The 17585-nt window shown below is 38.4% G+C and overlaps 1 pseudogene; it reads left to right on the top strand.

Annotated features, from left to right (window-relative positions):
• LOC110193312 (uncharacterized protein CLBA1-like) overlaps nucleotides 1-14553 on the top strand; it is a 36676-nt pseudogene extending 22123 nt beyond the window's left edge.
• The last annotated feature ends 3032 nt before the right edge of the window (nucleotides 14554-17585 follow it).

The following is a 17585-nucleotide window of genomic DNA, read 5'->3' as shown; positions in this document are numbered from 1 at the left end:
CTCTTCCTTGGCAGAGATGCTGGAGTAATTTGCCATTTCCTTCTCCAGATCATTTTACAGATAAGGAAACTGAGGCAAACAGGGTTAAATGACTTGCTCAGGCTCACACAGCTAGTTAAGTGTCTGAGGCCAGATTTGAAGCCAGCTAATTTAACCCTCTCATTTTACAAATGAAAGAACTAAGGCCCAGAGATGTTAAGTAACTTGCTCAAGGTAATAAGTGATACAACCAAGATTTGAAATCAGGGCTGGTGATTCCAGGTTCAGCACATCTAGGTCATTTCTCCTTCCCCCACCACAAATGCATCACCCTTATCTTTGGGAAGTACTATTCTAACAGAAAAACACAGAACAACTTGAGCTATGTGGAATTTCACAAGCATCATTTCTCTTTGTAAAGAGGGTTAGAAAATAGATAATAATAGCTAACATCTATATGTAGCACTTTAAGGTTTGCAAAATACTTTATAAATATTCTCATATTTGGTGCTCACAACAATCCTGGGAAGTAGATGCTATGCTTATTCCCATTGTACAGATGAAGAATTTATTTGCTTTCTGGTCACAAAATGCCAAGTCAACATGATTGCTATTTGGAGATGGCAACTTCCTGGTTTAGGGGCTGCAGGAGAAAACAAAGTTGGGAGGCATCAGTTCAGGTAGTGAATGCAGACACAGCTGTTTAGTTCACAGTACAATGATTTATCTACATAATACTTTTCAATAGAGATATTAGCTTTCCACTCAGATGTCAACCCAGCGATCTCATGAAAATGCTAATGTAAAACCGTGGAGACTTAGTATTAGAAGGAGGCTAAGCAGCTGGAGAAAGTCATTTGACAGCCCAAGGTGAGAGAACAGGCTACCTAGCTTACCAATGAATAAATAACACCAACAAAAGCCAAAAGACAGTCCCTTAGGTTACTGGCATGGTCAAAAGCTTAATAAGTGATATACTAACAACTATCAGAGATAGGAACTAAAACTGAGACCAGGTAGTGGAATGGATAGAGCATGAAGCCTAATGTCAAGAAGGCCAGAGTTCAAATCCAACTTGAGACACGAAGTAGCTATGTGACCCTGGGCAAGTCGCTTTAACCTCTGCTGCCTCACTTTTTTCAAACATAAATACGAATGATAATAAAACCCACTTTGAAGAGTTATTGAGAGGATCAAACGAGATAATATTTACAAAGTGCTTTTGCAGTGTGCCTGACACATAGTAGGTGCTATATAAAAGTTTATTCCCTTCCCTTCCCTGAACTAATTCACTGATGCTATAGTCAGAAGAGTTGGGTTCAGATCCTAACTCTGCTACTCTGAGGCATATGTGCAGAATACTCACAGCTCCTGTTACTTTATGGCCTGAAAGTACTTTCTTAAGTCCATAGAGTATATTCTTCTCTAGTGCAAAGGGTCATGTTCCTTGAAACCACTTCCTCCCTCAGAGGAGGGAACCATGTATAATTCTGTATCTGTGTCAGTTTTCCATATATCTACCTTGTCTACATGACCAAATACAAATCTCCTTCATTAGGAGGTGGCAGGGCATTATCTTTATTTATTTTATTCATTTATTCATTCATTCATTCATTCATTAATTCATTTATTTAGAACAGGCATTATTTTTGCCTTTCTTTGTATACCCAGCTATTATGGAGAGCCAAGTACATAGTAAATGTTTAATAATACTTCTCAATTGATTGCTTTATTGATTAATATCCCCTACCTTGGAGTTGCAAGCATAGCATCACCAAAAACATCTTTCACTCAGCTTCAACTGACGCTAACTTTTGCTGTGTAAAGGTGAAAGGGAGAGAAGGGAGTGCTAAGCCTCATTTTGTCATCTGAAAGGTCTAGTTTCATGAGGCATATCCTTATGTTTTGGATTTTTCCAAGATATTGTCACCAATAATGATTTTCACTTTATTGCAGGTTTGCAATCACAGACGTAAATAGTTAACCTCTAGTTAAACAGAATCTCCACACTTTCTGAGAATTACAGTTAACTAGGATTCTAATTTTATTTTGATTAATTGACTTCATAATTTCTATCATTATAGACAGTAGTCAATCACATGTTAAGTATCAGTTATGATTTATCTTCTCTGTGCTAACTTTAGAGGAGTGGCAGGAAGGTAAAGGATGTAGTATAATGAAGGTTTGGCCCAAGAGGCAAGAAAAAGAAATCAATGTCCTTTTTTCCGCATTGTAAATCTATATCTACACCTTTCAGTGAATTTTCCTGCATTGTGTAATTCTAGCAGAATATCTATTTTCTGCCAACTGTTCTCTCCTAAATCACCACAGGAAACATTTCTAGCTAACCTAGAGGCCATGATAGGCTTCAGCCCCACATTTCATCCACATTCTTGTGATTCATGAGATTGGTGGGTCCCACATAATTCCTTTAGTTTCCAAGTCTGAACTGTTGTGCTAAATTATTTATGGATTTTTTTTCTGTCAGTTTGTGTTATTTATTTTCCTTCTATGTCATTTCTTCTCTTCAAATGTCCTTACTGATGTGTTGCTATTTCCTTGAGTGAATTATTTCACTGCCTGATTGAACACTCTGCCCAGAATCATGTTCAAGTGATTAAGGGGAGAACGATTTTGCCCCTGTGTTCTGCAATTATGTGACAGATGATTCCTTATAGAGGGGGAAAAAAGAAGAAAAATTAAAAAAAACCCAAAGATTGCTCCCAATGCAAATATACCACCTAATCTACAGGGAGGTGTTCTTGGGAAAGTAATGGTGAAGTAAATATGGGAGCAGTTCACAAATAATTTGTATTCATTTGGTGGCCTCAAAAACATTTTCTAAGAATGGAAAGTAGTTTATAAATTTAGAATGAAGTTTTATTATAGCAAAAGAGGTTTAGATCAGAACAAGTTATAAGGAATGAGATGGAGCTTTATTGAAGTGTAATCTATAAACCATCTGTTTAAGTTGCTACCCTAGCAAACATGTTGTTGGATCTTTTGCTCATGAATAAACATATTTTTATAATTGTTCTCCTTTTCAGCTTCTTCATTTTTAAAAAAAAATTATCAAACATTTATTTTGCTTTTCACCCACCCTCACTCATGTGGGGGGTAAGAAAGATCATGGTTGGTCATTTGATTGATGAGAGTCACTAAGTCCATCAGAATTATTCATTTTGCTATATTGATATTATAGCATAAATTGTTCTGAATCCATCTATTTCTTTTTAGTCTTTTCCAGTTTTCCAGTGTTATGTGTGTGTGTATACACACACATATATATTTAAAGTGCCTATGTTTATCTGTATGTGTGTTTTTGTGTGTATATATACTTCACTCTATTAGTTTATACAAATCTTCCCAATTTTTTCCCAATTTATATATATACATATATATATATATATATATATATATATATATATATATATATATACATATATATATAATAACTTGTTCAGCCATTTGCTAATTGATGGGTACCCCTTCATTTTTCAATTCTTTGCAACCACAAAAATGAGCTGTTATAGATGTTTGTACATATGGGTCTTATTCCTCTTTCTTTGATCTCTTTGGAGTATAGAACTGGTAGTGGTGGTATCATTGGGTCAAAGGATATGCACAATTTAGTCATTTGGGGATGGCGCATGGTTCTAAATTACTTTGTGGGATGGCTGAACCCATTCACAGCTCCACAGACGTTGATATAAATGTTTATCCATGACCCCTCCAACATTTCTCCTTTTCTAGCTTTTTGACAGCTTTGTCAATCTGATGGATGTGAGGCAGAATTTCAGAGTTGTTTTAGTTTGCAATTCTCTAATTATTAGTGATTTGGAGCATCTTGTTTTACAATGGCTATTAATAGATTGGATTTCTTCCTCAGAAAATTACTTTTTCATTTCCTTTCACTCCTTTTCAATTGAGAATGGTTTTTATTCTTCTTATAAATTTGAATCCATTTCACAAGTATCTTGAATGAGACCGTTATCAGAGACCCTTGCTGCAAAGAACTTTCCCAACAACTCACGTCCCTTATAATTTTAACTCCATTGGTTTGGTTTGGTTTGTGCAAAAATGTTTTAATTTTATATTAAAGAGTCTGTTTTATCTGCTATGATTCCCCTCTATCCTTTTTTCAGTCATGAACTCTTCTCCAATACATTTATCTGAAAGGTAATTTCTTCCTTATTCTTTTAATTTGTTTGTAATGTTATCCTTTACATATGGATCATATGCCCACTTAGAGCATATCTTGGTATATAGTGTGAGATGCTGACCTCTATTTAGTTTCTGCCAGACTGCTTTCCAGTTTTTCCCACTAGTTTTTTTGTGAATTCTTGCCCCAATAGCTGGGATTTGGGGGTTTATCAAACACTAGACCACTGCACTCATTTGCTTCTGTATATCACTAATCTGTCCCACTGATCAGTGTCTCTGTTTCTTAACCAGCACCAAATCCCACCAAAAGAGTTATTATGGTGACAAGGATACCCAAGACACAAGCCCACCTGCTTACATGATAGGCTGGAGTCTTTCCCTGGTGGTCCCTTTTCTCCTCCTGAAGTATTCATAATCTAGTGCCAATCACTTGAGGATCTCCATTCTCTCTCACTCATTTCTCCAGTTTTTTTTTCCCTTTCTCTGAGCCACGTCAGAGAATAAACAATAAGATTTGGACAATTCACTCTCAATCTGTTTTCTTCTTATGAGACATAGGGATGAAATTTTTTTTTACTCAAATGTTGCTTGAAGAAAAGAATAACTGATAGGAAAAAGGTTTCTTTTTCTTTTTTTTTCTCAAAATGGTCTTGTGTCATTATCCTGCTCTTTTTTCCCCCATTAAAATCAATAATATCCCATACCAACTAAATAAATGATTCTTTTATAATGTTGAGAACATTGGAGGTGTCCAAACAGAATACAAACACCCATGGGGAGGGGGGTGGTTAAGGAAGGAATTCATGATTCAAGTAAGCTAAATTCTCTCAAGTAGCTTTTCCATGATCCCAATGTACTCTCCATAGTAGTCTATGATCCTATGCTACTTCAAGTGATTGGAATCTTATTACCTAACAAGACAGTCTGTTTCATTTTGGGATTCTAATTGTTTGAAAATTCTTCCTTCTGCTTTGACAAAATCTACTTCCTTCTCATTTCGACATTTATCAATCACAGTATTAGAGCTGGAAAACACTTCCAAAATGTTCAAGTCCCTTATTTTACAGATGGGGAAACCAAGGCCCCAGAGGGGAAGTAACTAGTACAAAGTCACCAGGCAGCAAATTGCAAAACTGGGATTCAAGAGCAGGTCCTCAGAAACCAAAGTCACCACTCTTCATACTCCTCCATATTGTCTTGTTCTGTCTCTTGAAGCGAAAAGGAACCCGTCTTCGAAATGATAGTATTTTCAAGAGTGAAGGTATTAATTAGGGTTGGAAGAACATTGCTCTAGGAGCCAGAAAAGCTAAGTTCCAGGGCCAGCTCTACCAAGGGTTAACAACCTTGGACTTCTTCAGTTCTTTCAGTGTAACATAAGTTAACTGTAGATGCTCTGCTTTCCTTACAGGATTGTTGGGAAGACCCAATGAGATACCTTGGACTATCTAGACCCAGCAGGTCTTCCCTCATGGCTCTGGCTGCTGGCAGACTCTGCTGGCTTATCTGACCTTTCAAAGCCTATAAGTTCATCACCTAAAACACTTGAACTCTAACACTCATTCACCTAAAAGCAAGAAAGAATGAAACCAGAGACAGACAAACAGCTTTGCCATGCACTCATGATTTCATGTTGGCCTGGGTGGGGAGAAGAGACCAAAGATACATTCTCTCTCTCTCTCCCTCTTTCTGTCTCTGTCTCTGTCTCTCTGTGTCTTTGTCTCTCTCTGTCTGTCTCTGTCTCTCTCTGTGTCTATCTCTCTGTGTATCTCACTCTGTCTCTGTCTCTCTCTCTGTGTCTCTGTCTGCCTCTGTCTGTCTCTGTCTGTCTCTGTCTCTGTCTCTGTCTCTCTGTCTCCCTCTCTCTCTCTCTTTCATTCTCTCTTCCTCTCCTCTTTCTCTCTTCCTCCTCCCCTCTCCTTCTAATGGAAGGCTTATAGCAATCTTTGCTTTGATCACCACCAAGAGAAAAAGAGGGCCCAGTATACCCTTTTGTATACCCTTTCAGTTCTGCCGATCAGAAAGGCTTGTATACCACAAAGTAAACTGACAGCCACTAGTCTCATATTCCCCATGCATCCTCTGTATTAGGACAGGGCCTCTCCATTCCATATCACCCATACTTTCAGAAATAGGCCCATCATCTTATACATATTCCTAGGACTGATTTTCAGATACCCCCCCGCCCAGTTTATTTCATGTTTCTCATTAAGTGTGGCTAGCCAGAATTGAACAGACTGCTGCAGGTGTTGTCTACCCAATCTATAATATTGTAATCTGAATATTTTATTTCTATCAGGGAAGCAAGCCTAAAGCACGCTGACCATTTTGAACAGTCTCATGACACTCATTTCCTGTTGAACTTGCAGTCAATGAAAACTTCAGGTCCTCAGATTAGCATCATAGATTTAGGGACAGACAAAAACTTGGAGGTTATCTCATCCAGCCACTTCACTTTATGGAGGATAAAACCAGTCACAGAGAGCGACATGTCCAAGATCTTTTTAGTCATTTTTGTATGGATTGCTATGGTTTTAGAAACTTCTGCAATTTTTAAAAAATTAAGCACAGGGCTTTCATTTATCTCTACTACATTTCTTCTCGTTGGTTTTGTCCTGGTATTTTTGGAGGAGTGGGTGCATTAGGAAAGAAGGACAGGCCAGTGCTCAAGAAGCAGGTGTTCCCTGAAAATTGCTCTAATTGCTATTTTATTAACTCTGCCAGAGAATTTCAGAGAGATTCGCTCTATTCACTGTAAACTAGTCAGGACGTTCTAGATTGTGGTTTAAAGCGAACCTGTCTTTTGTCTTCTCTCTCCTGTCAAGGCAGCCAGCCTGCCAGGAAATGCTGCAGCAACAAATCAAACACAGAATGTTTCTTGTACTTTGTGCCTTCACATGACAGCTAATATTGTGTGGCGCAGCACAGGAGTGGCTGGGCCATTTGTTCCTTTTGACAGGTTCGCTTTTCCAGAGTAACGATAAACCAACACTAATGGGTTTTAATTTTAGATTAAAATCTGTGGCCAGCATCCATTTGTGAAAGCAATAATTAATAACACGCCACACTTTATCAAAGGAAACAGAGACAGAAATGGCACCACAGGTGTGCTTGTGGTAGGCAGACTGACTATTGCAATATGTGAGAGAACACCTGAGAACATTCCTTACAAGTCTTTCCTTACCAAGGAGCAGTTCAATAGGAAGCCCTTCCCTTTCCATTGTGGACCATCATTACCAAAGTGACGGGTGGTTGAAGCGGGGGGTACTAAACAAAATCGAAGTGTTAAAAAGACAAAAGGAATTTTTTGGAGAAAATTGTTCTGCATAATATGGGAATTTTTACCCCTGGGCAGCCCTCATCCAACATCCAAGCCTGCTTGTAAGTATTACAGAATCACAGAATGTTGGTATAAAATGAGACTATAAAAATTACTTAGTCCAACCACATCATGTTTCGCAAGGTAACAGCAGCCCAGGGAGATGAAATAGCCTATTCAATTAAATAAACATTTATTAAGAGCCTACTATGTGCTAGGCACTATGCAAAGCACTTTTGTTTTTGTTGTCATCCTGTCACTTTCAGTTTTGTCCAACTCTTCATGACCCCATTTGGGGTTTTCTTGGAGGAGATAATGGAGTGACTGGTCATTTCCTTCTCCAGCTCATTTTACAGATGAGGAAACTGAGCCAAACAGGGTTAAATGATTTGTCTAGCAACTAAGCATTGGGGATATATAAAGAGGCAAAAGATAGTCCCTGCCCTCAAGGAGCTTACAATCCAATCTACCCAAGGTCATGTAGCTAATTAGCCACAGAGCTGAAATTAAAACCGAGATTCCTTGATTTCTAACTCAATGGTCTTTCTACTACATTAGGCTGTCTTCCTTGGGAGAACAGTTATCTTCCATGGCAGCAACCTCAAGGTGTAAGGGGTCTGTGTGTGTGTGTGTGTGTGTGTATGCTTTTCAACTAGAATATAAGCTCCTTGAAGGCAGAGATTATATCTTGTTGATTTCTGTCTCCTCCCATCTCATAGCATGATGCTTTGCACATATCATACACCTAATAAATGTTCACTAATCCTAAACATTTCTAGCTTTTTAAAATTATAACTCCTTATAGTGCAATTTTGAACCAACTAATGCACCGTTAAGTTGGGGAAAGCTAGAAATGTCTGGGATCAAATAAGAATAAGAAAGGACGCAAGAAGAAATAAGAAAGGAGTTTCCATACCAATAAAAATCATGGCTCTATCTGAATGCTGAAGTAATCTTAAATTCAATAAACCCATGGATATACCTATGCTCTTATTAGACTTATGAAGGATTCTCTCATCTGTAGCATCTCCTACTATGTAAAGGAGTTCTTCCTTTTGTGTGTCCTACGGTCTCTTACAAACTTCAAGATGGTCCCCTAGTATAAGTATAATGGAATTTAGTAATTCCCAGGTTACCTAATTCACATCCTTAATGATTTCATAAAACTAAATTATATTCTACTTCAGCTTGCCTTCTCAGATAGAAGTGAGGGTTTTTCAATAGAATTATAGAACGATTGAGCTGTTTGAGACATTCATTTTACAGAGAAAGAAGCTGACCTTTAAAGAATAACAAACAAATCACATTTGGAAGGTTGCTGTCAAAAGGAGCAACATGGTACAGTGGAATGAATACTGGATTTGGAGTCAGAGAACCTGAGTTTTATCACTGATGCCAGTGTGATCTTAAGCTTAACCTCCCTGGGGTCTCAGTTTCCTTATCTGTAATAAAAAAGGGGGTTGTACTAGATGACCTCTAAGTTCACTTCATGGTCTAAATTTTTTGATCCTATAATCTCTCTCAAGAGAAATAACTGTAGTGGGAGGGTTAACACATGGAATTTGGTATTAGGGAGCCTGGATTTGAATATAAACTTTGCTGTGGACTGTTTGTGACCTTAGAAAGACACTGAAGCTCTTGGGGGCCTCCTTTTTGTTAAGGACACCAATCTTTCTCCCCATTTTTATTTCTACTTTTTGTTTTTATATAACCATTTATAAATGCATACCTACTTTATCCCTTGCCCATCAATCCATTCCTTGTAACAAAGACTAGAAAAGAAATGATGGGGAGATGGTGTGGCGGAGTGGGGGGTAAGAACCAGTTCAGCAAAACTAACCCACACAACAAATGAGGGCAACTTTCCACACTCATAGTACTCCACTTACGCAAAGAAGGGAGGGAGGTTTCATTTTCTCATCTCTCCCTAGGGCTAAGCTTGGTCGTTATATATAGAGAGTTTAGTTTTGAATTATTTTGTTCTTTCCATTTACATTGTGATAGTCGTTACGTATTTTTCCTAATTTCTCCATTTCCACCAGTTACATACTTTGTGTGTTACCATCCCCCATTAGATGGTAAGCTCATTGAGAACAAAGATCATTTTTTAAAATTTGTATTTGCATCCCCAACAATTAGCACAGTGCCTGGCACATATAGGTACTTCATAAATGTTTACTGACTGACTAACTGGCTGTTTTACTCTGCTTCATATCACTGTTCTTATTCTCTGAATCCTTCATGGTCATCTATCTTATAGTCCAGTAATGTTCCACCATATTCACATACTACAAGGTTATGACATCAGGGAGATTGACTTGATTAAAGGGGCCATCCCTCAACTCACTTCTTAAAGAGGCCTATTCACTGAATGGGCATTGCCTCACTCAAAGCAAGAACCTGAAAAGACCTTAGCTTAAAAGGGTCAAGGTCTCCCACTGCATCTTGGGCCATCTCCAGTCATCCTGATCTATCTGGTCATTGGACCCAGATGGCTGTGGAGGAGAAGGTGAGGCTGGTAACTCTGCACAGCCTTCCCTCATTCAAATCAATGTCAATGGCAAGTCAAGTCATCATCTCCCTGATGTCACAGTCCTCTTCAAGAATGAAGGACAAACCACACAACTACAAGGTATTTAATGATTCCCTTATCCATGAGCATCTAGTTCTTGGCTAGTACAAAAGGTATTGCCATGAAGATTTCAGTCTATATGGGGCCTTTCATCCTATCCTTAACCTCTTTAGAGTATTTGCCTAACAGATGGATCTCTGAGTCAAAAAGTGTAGACATTTTAATGATTCTTTTAACCATCATTCTAAATTACCTTCTAGAATGATTGGGTCAATTTATAGCTCCAACAAAAATGCATTAGTGTGTCCATCTTCCTGTAGTCTTTCATATAGTGATTACCCCCATATTTTGTCACCTTGGGCCATTGCAAACCTTCTACAACTCTTTGTTCACATCCTCAACCTGATTTGCTAAGGGCACTGCTCTGGGAAGGGATTTTTGGAGTATTTCTGACAAAGCCCCCTTCCCATCTTGAAAATCTCAGGTTCTTTAAGCAATATATAATGGGATGCTAGGCTGGTGGTGTCCCATCGAATAAGGGGACACATTTGCTTCACAGCTGGAAAGAGAGATCCAAGATCTTTTAAGCACGTGGACTTTCTACCAAGTGACTTGCCCAGTGTCATACAGGTAGTAAGAGGCCAACCTGCAATAAAAACTCATGTCTAATCACTTCAAATTCAGCACTATTTTTCTTTATCATAATGCTGCCTCCCGAGGCTGAAAATCATCACCTTCTTGTGATGAAACCCTTCCCATTTAATTCAATGAAAATCTGTAAATTGGGAGCAGCATTCTTTTTAAAATGAATTTTCATTGATAACTTTTGGCTTTCTGTAAGCCTAAAGCTTCCTCCATTCCTCCCAAAGAGTCATCTCCTATACAAAAGTCTTTTTTAAAAGGGAAAGAAAATCAGCAAAACTGATCAATATATTGAATATTGAAAAATTGAATAGATGGAATATTTTCAATTATTGACATTAGTATTTTAAAATATCAACATATTAAATGTATATTGAATATTGAAATATCAAATATCAATATGTTATTAAAATATATTGAATATTGAAAAATTGAATATATCCAACATATTCAATGTGTTTGATATATTGAATATGTTTTCAATTTTTAAAAATATTTTCAGTTATCTAAACTGGTATTAGGAAATATCAATATATTAAATATATCAAGTACTGAAATATTCAAAATTCAATATATTGTTGAAAATGTATCAAATATATTGAAAATTATTTGAAATATATTGAAAAATATATATATATTGGACATACTGAAAAAAATCTGATGATATTTCAACATCCAACACCTTGGAGCCAAGCCCCAACCTATGCAAAGGAGGAAGAGGAATTGTCTTCTCACATCTCTTCCTTGGGGACAAGCTTGTTATTTGCAATTTTGCATATTTATCTTCAATTATTTTGTGGTTACTTTAATTTACACTTGTCATTGTGTATGTTTCTTTCTTAGCTCTTTTTACTTGATGTTACATCAGTTCATGTTTCCATGCTTCTCTATATTCATCACAGTTTTCATTTTTTATAGTACATTAACATTCCATCAAGTTCATGTACCACAATTAGTTTAAATTAACCATTCCCCAACTGATGGGCATCTGCTTTTGTTCCTAGTTTTTTGCTACCATAATAAATGCTACTATAAATATTTCAGTACCTAGCGGGCCTTTCTTTTTGTCAATGATGTTGTTGGAGTATACGTCTAGCATGATTCCAAGTGGAGAAGGGGTTAAACTTTTTAACAGCAGCCCTAAAGCATGGGTGTGCTGGTAAATGGATAAGTGAGTAAGTGGGGCGGGGGGAAGGGAGGAATGTATTCATGACACGTTTTTAAATTTAAACTACATTGGGGCAGCTAAGTGATGCAGTGGATAGAGCACTGGTCCTGGATTCAGAAGGACCTGAGTTCAAATCTGGCCTCAGATGCATAACAGTTACTAGCTGTGTGTGTGTCTAGCCAAAACAAAAAAAAAATTTAAACTACATTATTAACATTTTCTTCTTTACTTTCTTAAGCTACAAAACAGTAACTAAAGCCCTGATTTGTAGCATTTGCCAATTTCTGAGGTATAAATGCTCATGCTGAAGATTTAACAGTGAACAGCTCCTGGGCTAGTCTGAGCTGGCTCCAGCACACCCCTGCTAAAAGGCTACCCTGCTTCCAATAGGATAGAATTTACCTCTCTCTTCTGCCCCCTGGTGGTCCTATCTTAATATCAGTCCCTATGGCTCTCCAGCTCCAAACCAGGCAGGAAAGAGATCGAGGTAGAAATGAGGGGAAGAAGTTAGGGGGAAGGGAGAGGCAGAAATGGAAGGCCTTGGGCAGCTGCTTGGCTCTCTGCCTATCAGAGACAAGGACAGACTTGCTCCGCTGCCTTCCATCAACCTCTACTAGAAAAGAGGAAGAACAGAGAACTGCTCCCTGCCTCTCTACCCACAAGGAAGGCAGAATGGGAGAGAAGGTGGAAAGAGTGCATAAAAGGCCTATCTATTTTACATCCTTCGCACTACCTACAACCAGTCAGTTCACATCATGATATGATGGAAGTCACCCCAGAGTCGAAAGACCTGGGTTCTAACCTTGCCTCTGATACTTGCTATCTTTCTGTACTTAGCCAAGTCACTTAACTTTCCTGGGCCTCTGTTTCCTTATATGTAAAATTAAGGGGGTTTGGCCTAGATGGCCTCAGGGGTCCCATCTAGCTCTAGATTTATGATCAGCATAGATAGGTAATTATTTCTGTTCTTACCAGGAGCCTCTAGTCTATATTCCTCAGCACCTCCCAAAGGCTGGAGACATTGCACCTTCCCTGTTCTGAGTTCCTTGACAGAATCAAAGGAAATTTGGGAAGTCTTATTAAAGTTTGTTGCTTTCTCTTTCTTGTCACTTGACTCATCTCTCTCCCCTTTTCTAAGATCTATTTGTTCTGTCTGGAGCTAAATGGGAGAAGAGTGAGTTATTAATAGCTTTTACAAGTTTTATGCCAATTTATGCCATCTGTATTACAAATACCTAGAAAATAAGGTGGTATCAAGAAAAAATATATAATACTGTCAAGGATAAATAAGAAGAAAGCTTCATGCTCTTCCTCCTCCTCCCTTCTCTCTCCCCCATGCCAGGGTGACCTTCTTCCCAGCCCCGCACCCCCAGCGTCCCATCTCCCCCTATTTGTGCCCTCTAATGTCGCTGTGTCTTCCCGGTCTAATTCTGAATGTGTTTTCTTTGGGGCCAGAATGCAAGAGGGCCCCTGGGCAGGTCCCTGAATGGAAAGGCGGGATCCCCAAAGTGTGTAGCCACCGAACTCTGTTGTCACTTCCTCCTTCCTGGCGAAGAAAGAAGTGAATGGCCCCTCAGGATGGGCACCTCTAACTGCTCTTTGGTTGTTTTTTTTAATTTCCCCCCAATATTTCCTTGCTAAAAATGCAGGACCAGCACCTCAAGGCAAGAAGTCGTGGAGGACGGGAGATTGCCAGTGGGGCCTCTCTCAGCAACCTGGTGGAAGTGGTGGAAGGGGTTTCTGTCAGCAAATCAACACCCCCTCCCCCCGCAAGGGAACTGCGGCAATTTATGTACCTGGGAGCAGGGGTTGCGATGAGGTAGCTGTGAAAATAGACCACTCCGTTCTGCTATGCCTGGAAAGCAAAGCAAGAAATGCAACTGAATGGGAAACGGGCATTTCTGAAGGGAGCTGCTTGGCTTCCATAAAATGCAATAGCTCCTAGGGAGACTTTGAACGCTTCAGCGAGGCTTCCAACAGGACTCACGCTTTCAACACCCTGGAAATTCTGAAGCAGGTCGATAGCACAGGAAATGGACGGGAAAGCGATCTATATACTGCCATGGATACGCCCCAACCTTTCCCGGTTGTCTGCAGTCTGATAGTTTACCCAGCGTGAGGGAAACTGCTGCTCTTTCCCCTACTAAGGCTAATCTCAGCTATGAGAATGTTTTTAAGCTTGTCTTTCAAGAAGTACAAATGCAACAAATAACTGAGAATTTTTGCATCTTACACCATTTTCTAGAAAAACATAATGAAGAAAATAATAGCTGCAAACCTGTAAAGAAGCAATTTTGCTCTGCATCCCCAAAACTCTGGAGAATCCTCCAAAATGAAGATAGCACATCTACTTCAAGATGCCTCTGCAGTAAATCTCATTGCCAAAAACAATTTCTTACTTGTTCTTGGAAGAGATACTGTTCAGAAAGATCTATCAAGAGGTCAGAATCACATTCTGGAAGATTCATACCTGAAAGACACTGAAGAGTTAATATAAGTAAATGGCTTTAATCTTAATAATTGCAAGGCACTAATTCAAACCAACCTGTCTGGATCCTCAGCTCCTACACACAAAAGCCTGTTTATGTACAACTTGTTTTTGAAGAAGATTTGTCCACTAGAAATATTCAATACTTAACAATTCCAAGAAAGAAAAAAACTTTTTACTGCCCAGAATCTAAAAATGAATTTTTTAAAATAGTGGTTTGCTAAAGAAAAAATAATTTTTATCTTCTTTACATTTTGTTACTGATTTAGTACTAGAAACTGGAAATCATAGACATCTTTGAGGTGATAAACCAGAAATTCTCAGCTGTATTTTGCTCTGATTGCTAGTATATGTTAGAATTAGTCATGGGTACAAAATTAAGACTTTCTTTTGAAGATCTTATTCCATTTTTAAATGTCCTGTCTTCTTTGTTGTCATTCAGTTGTTTCAGTCATATCCAGCTCTTCATGACCCCATTTGGAGTTTTCTTGGCAAAGATACTGGAGAGGTTTGTCATTTCCTTCTCCAGTTCATTTTACAGATGAGGAAACTGAGGCAAACAGGGTTAAGTGACTTGTCCAGCGTCACACAGTTAGTAAGTGTCTGAGGCCAGATTTGAACTCATCTTCTTGACTCTAGGACTGTCCCTCTATCCACTTTGCTACCTAGCTTCCACGTACTATCTATCTTCTGGCCACCTCCAATTTGCCACTAGTATAGGCTTTTTCTAGAAACTTCGCTTTAATTTTCAAGTCAACAAATACCAAGGCAAAGCCTTGAAAAGGGATGCATTGCCAATTTGAAGCTTAGGGATGCCATGTATGTCTTTGACAAAGTTTCTGGACCCCTACTCTCAAGTAGCTGTTGGAGATGTAGGCTTTGGTAGCCTGCCTCTGGAGCTCATTCTGTGAGAAATAAGTATTTCTCTCTTGTATTTAATAGCTAATTATTGTATTAGAACCAAAGTTTTTCTCCTTTTCTACTTTCTCATCCAGAAAAACCAACCAGTGTGGGAAATCTTAGGCAGAGATTTATCTAGACCAAGATGTAATCAGAGAGTAAAAAATATTCTAAGTTTGGTCTAACGAGTGCATTCCCGCTCATTGTGCTTGCTCAGACAGGTCTGGGGAAGTGTTTATTCTCCCTTTTGTCAGATGATATGGAAATTGATAAATCTCTCTGATCAAGATTTGGGTGATCCAAGTCATGTACACCAAGACCCCCCACTGTAATATGGCCCACTCTCTCATTGTAATATTCATTTTCTCATTAATTGTTAACCATTCAGAGTTGATTACCACCCCTCAGGAATATCTACTCTTTCAAAGGCATGTAAACTGTGAATCCACTGACATGAGAAGTCTTCAGTCTAAGAGAGATGGCCAAATAACCATCCTTTCATTAATAAACATGCTGGCCTTATTAACAAAATGATTAAATTACCCAGAAACTATGTCTCTCAGAACTTTTTTAATCATTACAATTCCATGATAGCAGTACACCCCCAAGAAATTGCAAATGGCTGAAGGGAAAAAAACCCCAGCTCTTCTTCAACTGTCTACCCAATGTTTTAACTCATTTATTTACCTTTTGTTGATGACTAATAGAAGTAACATTTTTAGGAAAAGTTCCAGCTCTGACTAGATATTCCAAAATGTATTTTCAGTGTCAACTTGTTCTGCATAATTATTTTCTTTATTTTCATGTGATGCAGTATGACTAAGCCAGAATAATGTCCCTGTAGAGATGACTCCTTAAATGTTATGAATCAGAGAGGATTCTGGGAAGATGGCAGAGTAGGTCAGAAAATTCCAAACTCTCCAGATTTCCTCCAGAAATAAGACAAAATAGAACCTCAAGGCAAACACAGAGTGTTAAAAATAAACAAGAGTTGGGGCAGAACAGCAGTCCTCCTGGGTCAACTAGAGAAGAAAAATCCCAGGACTGAGGATTGGTCCTTGTGGAATGTAAATACTCCCAGGTTAGTTCTGCTGAAACAGAAAGTGGTGAGCCCTAAGGCTAACTGGGCTGAGAGGTAGCCTTGGCCCCAGCTGCAGGAACTTTCACCTCCTGGACAGTGTGGAGAGTCAAGCATCTGAATGGGGGAAGATTTAGGGAACTTTTGCTGGTAAGGGACAAGGGATGCCAGACTCAGCTGTATGGCCAAGACTTGGCCCTGGGTGAGAATGAACCAGCACATGCCCAGTGAGTGCAGAAGTGGTGAATCAGTTAGCCACTGACTGTAGGCACTTACAGGAGAGCAGAGTTCCTGGTTTCAGTTCCAATGCAGAGGAGAGAACTGAAGGAGGATCTGAGGCCAGAGGAACCACCCCCCAATACCCAGAACTAGAGATAATCACAATAATAAGCTGCTATAATTTTTCTAAATGAATAGGCAAAGGAGAAAGATCCCAACCATAGAAAGTTACTGTGGGAATAGAGAAGACCAAGGTTCATCTTCAGAGGAGGATACTGAAACAAAAAAGCCTCTCCTACCCCAAAGGATAATGTAAAATGGTCACCTGCTCAAAAAGAATTCACAGAAGAACTTTAAAAAGATGTTAAAAATCAAATGAGAGAGATTGAGGAATTTTTTTAAATGAGAACAATCCAAGAAAAACAAGAAGGTTATGAAAAGAAAGTCAACCAGTTAGAAAGGGAGATCCAGAATCTTAAGGAAGAAAATGACTCCTTGAAAATTATAATTGGGCAAGGAGAAACCAGTGAAGTTATAAGAGACCAAGAAATAACAAAACAAAATATAAAGAATGTAAAAATAGAAGAGAAATTGAAACATCTCATAAGAAAAATAACTGATCTGGAGAATAAATCAAGAAGAGAAAACATAAGAATAATCTGCCTACCTGACAGTTATGATACAAAAAAAAGAACCTTACAATATACAATATGCATTACAAACAATATGATATATAATAATACAAGAAATAATTAAAGAAAATTGTCCTGCAGTGTTAGAACAAGAGAGGTAAGTAGAAATAGAAAAAAAAAATCAACCAATCACCACCTGAAAGAGATCCTATGAGAAAAACCTACAAAAATATCATGGATAGATTCTGAGACCACTAAAGGATAAAATATTATAAGCAACAAAGAAAAAACAATTCAAATATGGCAAAGCCACAATTAGAATCACACAAGACCTAGCAGTGGCAACACTAAAAGACCGAAGGTCTTGGAACACTATGTATCAAAGGGCCAAAAATATCACACCCAGCAAAGTTAAGCATAATCTTGA

This window comes from Phascolarctos cinereus, unplaced genomic scaffold (assembly GCF_003287225.1).
Source record: "Phascolarctos cinereus isolate Bilbo 61053 unplaced genomic scaffold, phaCin_HiC Scaffold_4;HRSCAF=312, whole genome shotgun sequence".
Taxonomy (NCBI): domain Eukaryota; kingdom Metazoa; phylum Chordata; class Mammalia; order Diprotodontia; family Phascolarctidae; genus Phascolarctos; species Phascolarctos cinereus.
The sequence above is the reverse complement of the archived record's forward strand: the minus strand, read 5'-3'. Positions and strand labels throughout refer to the sequence as shown.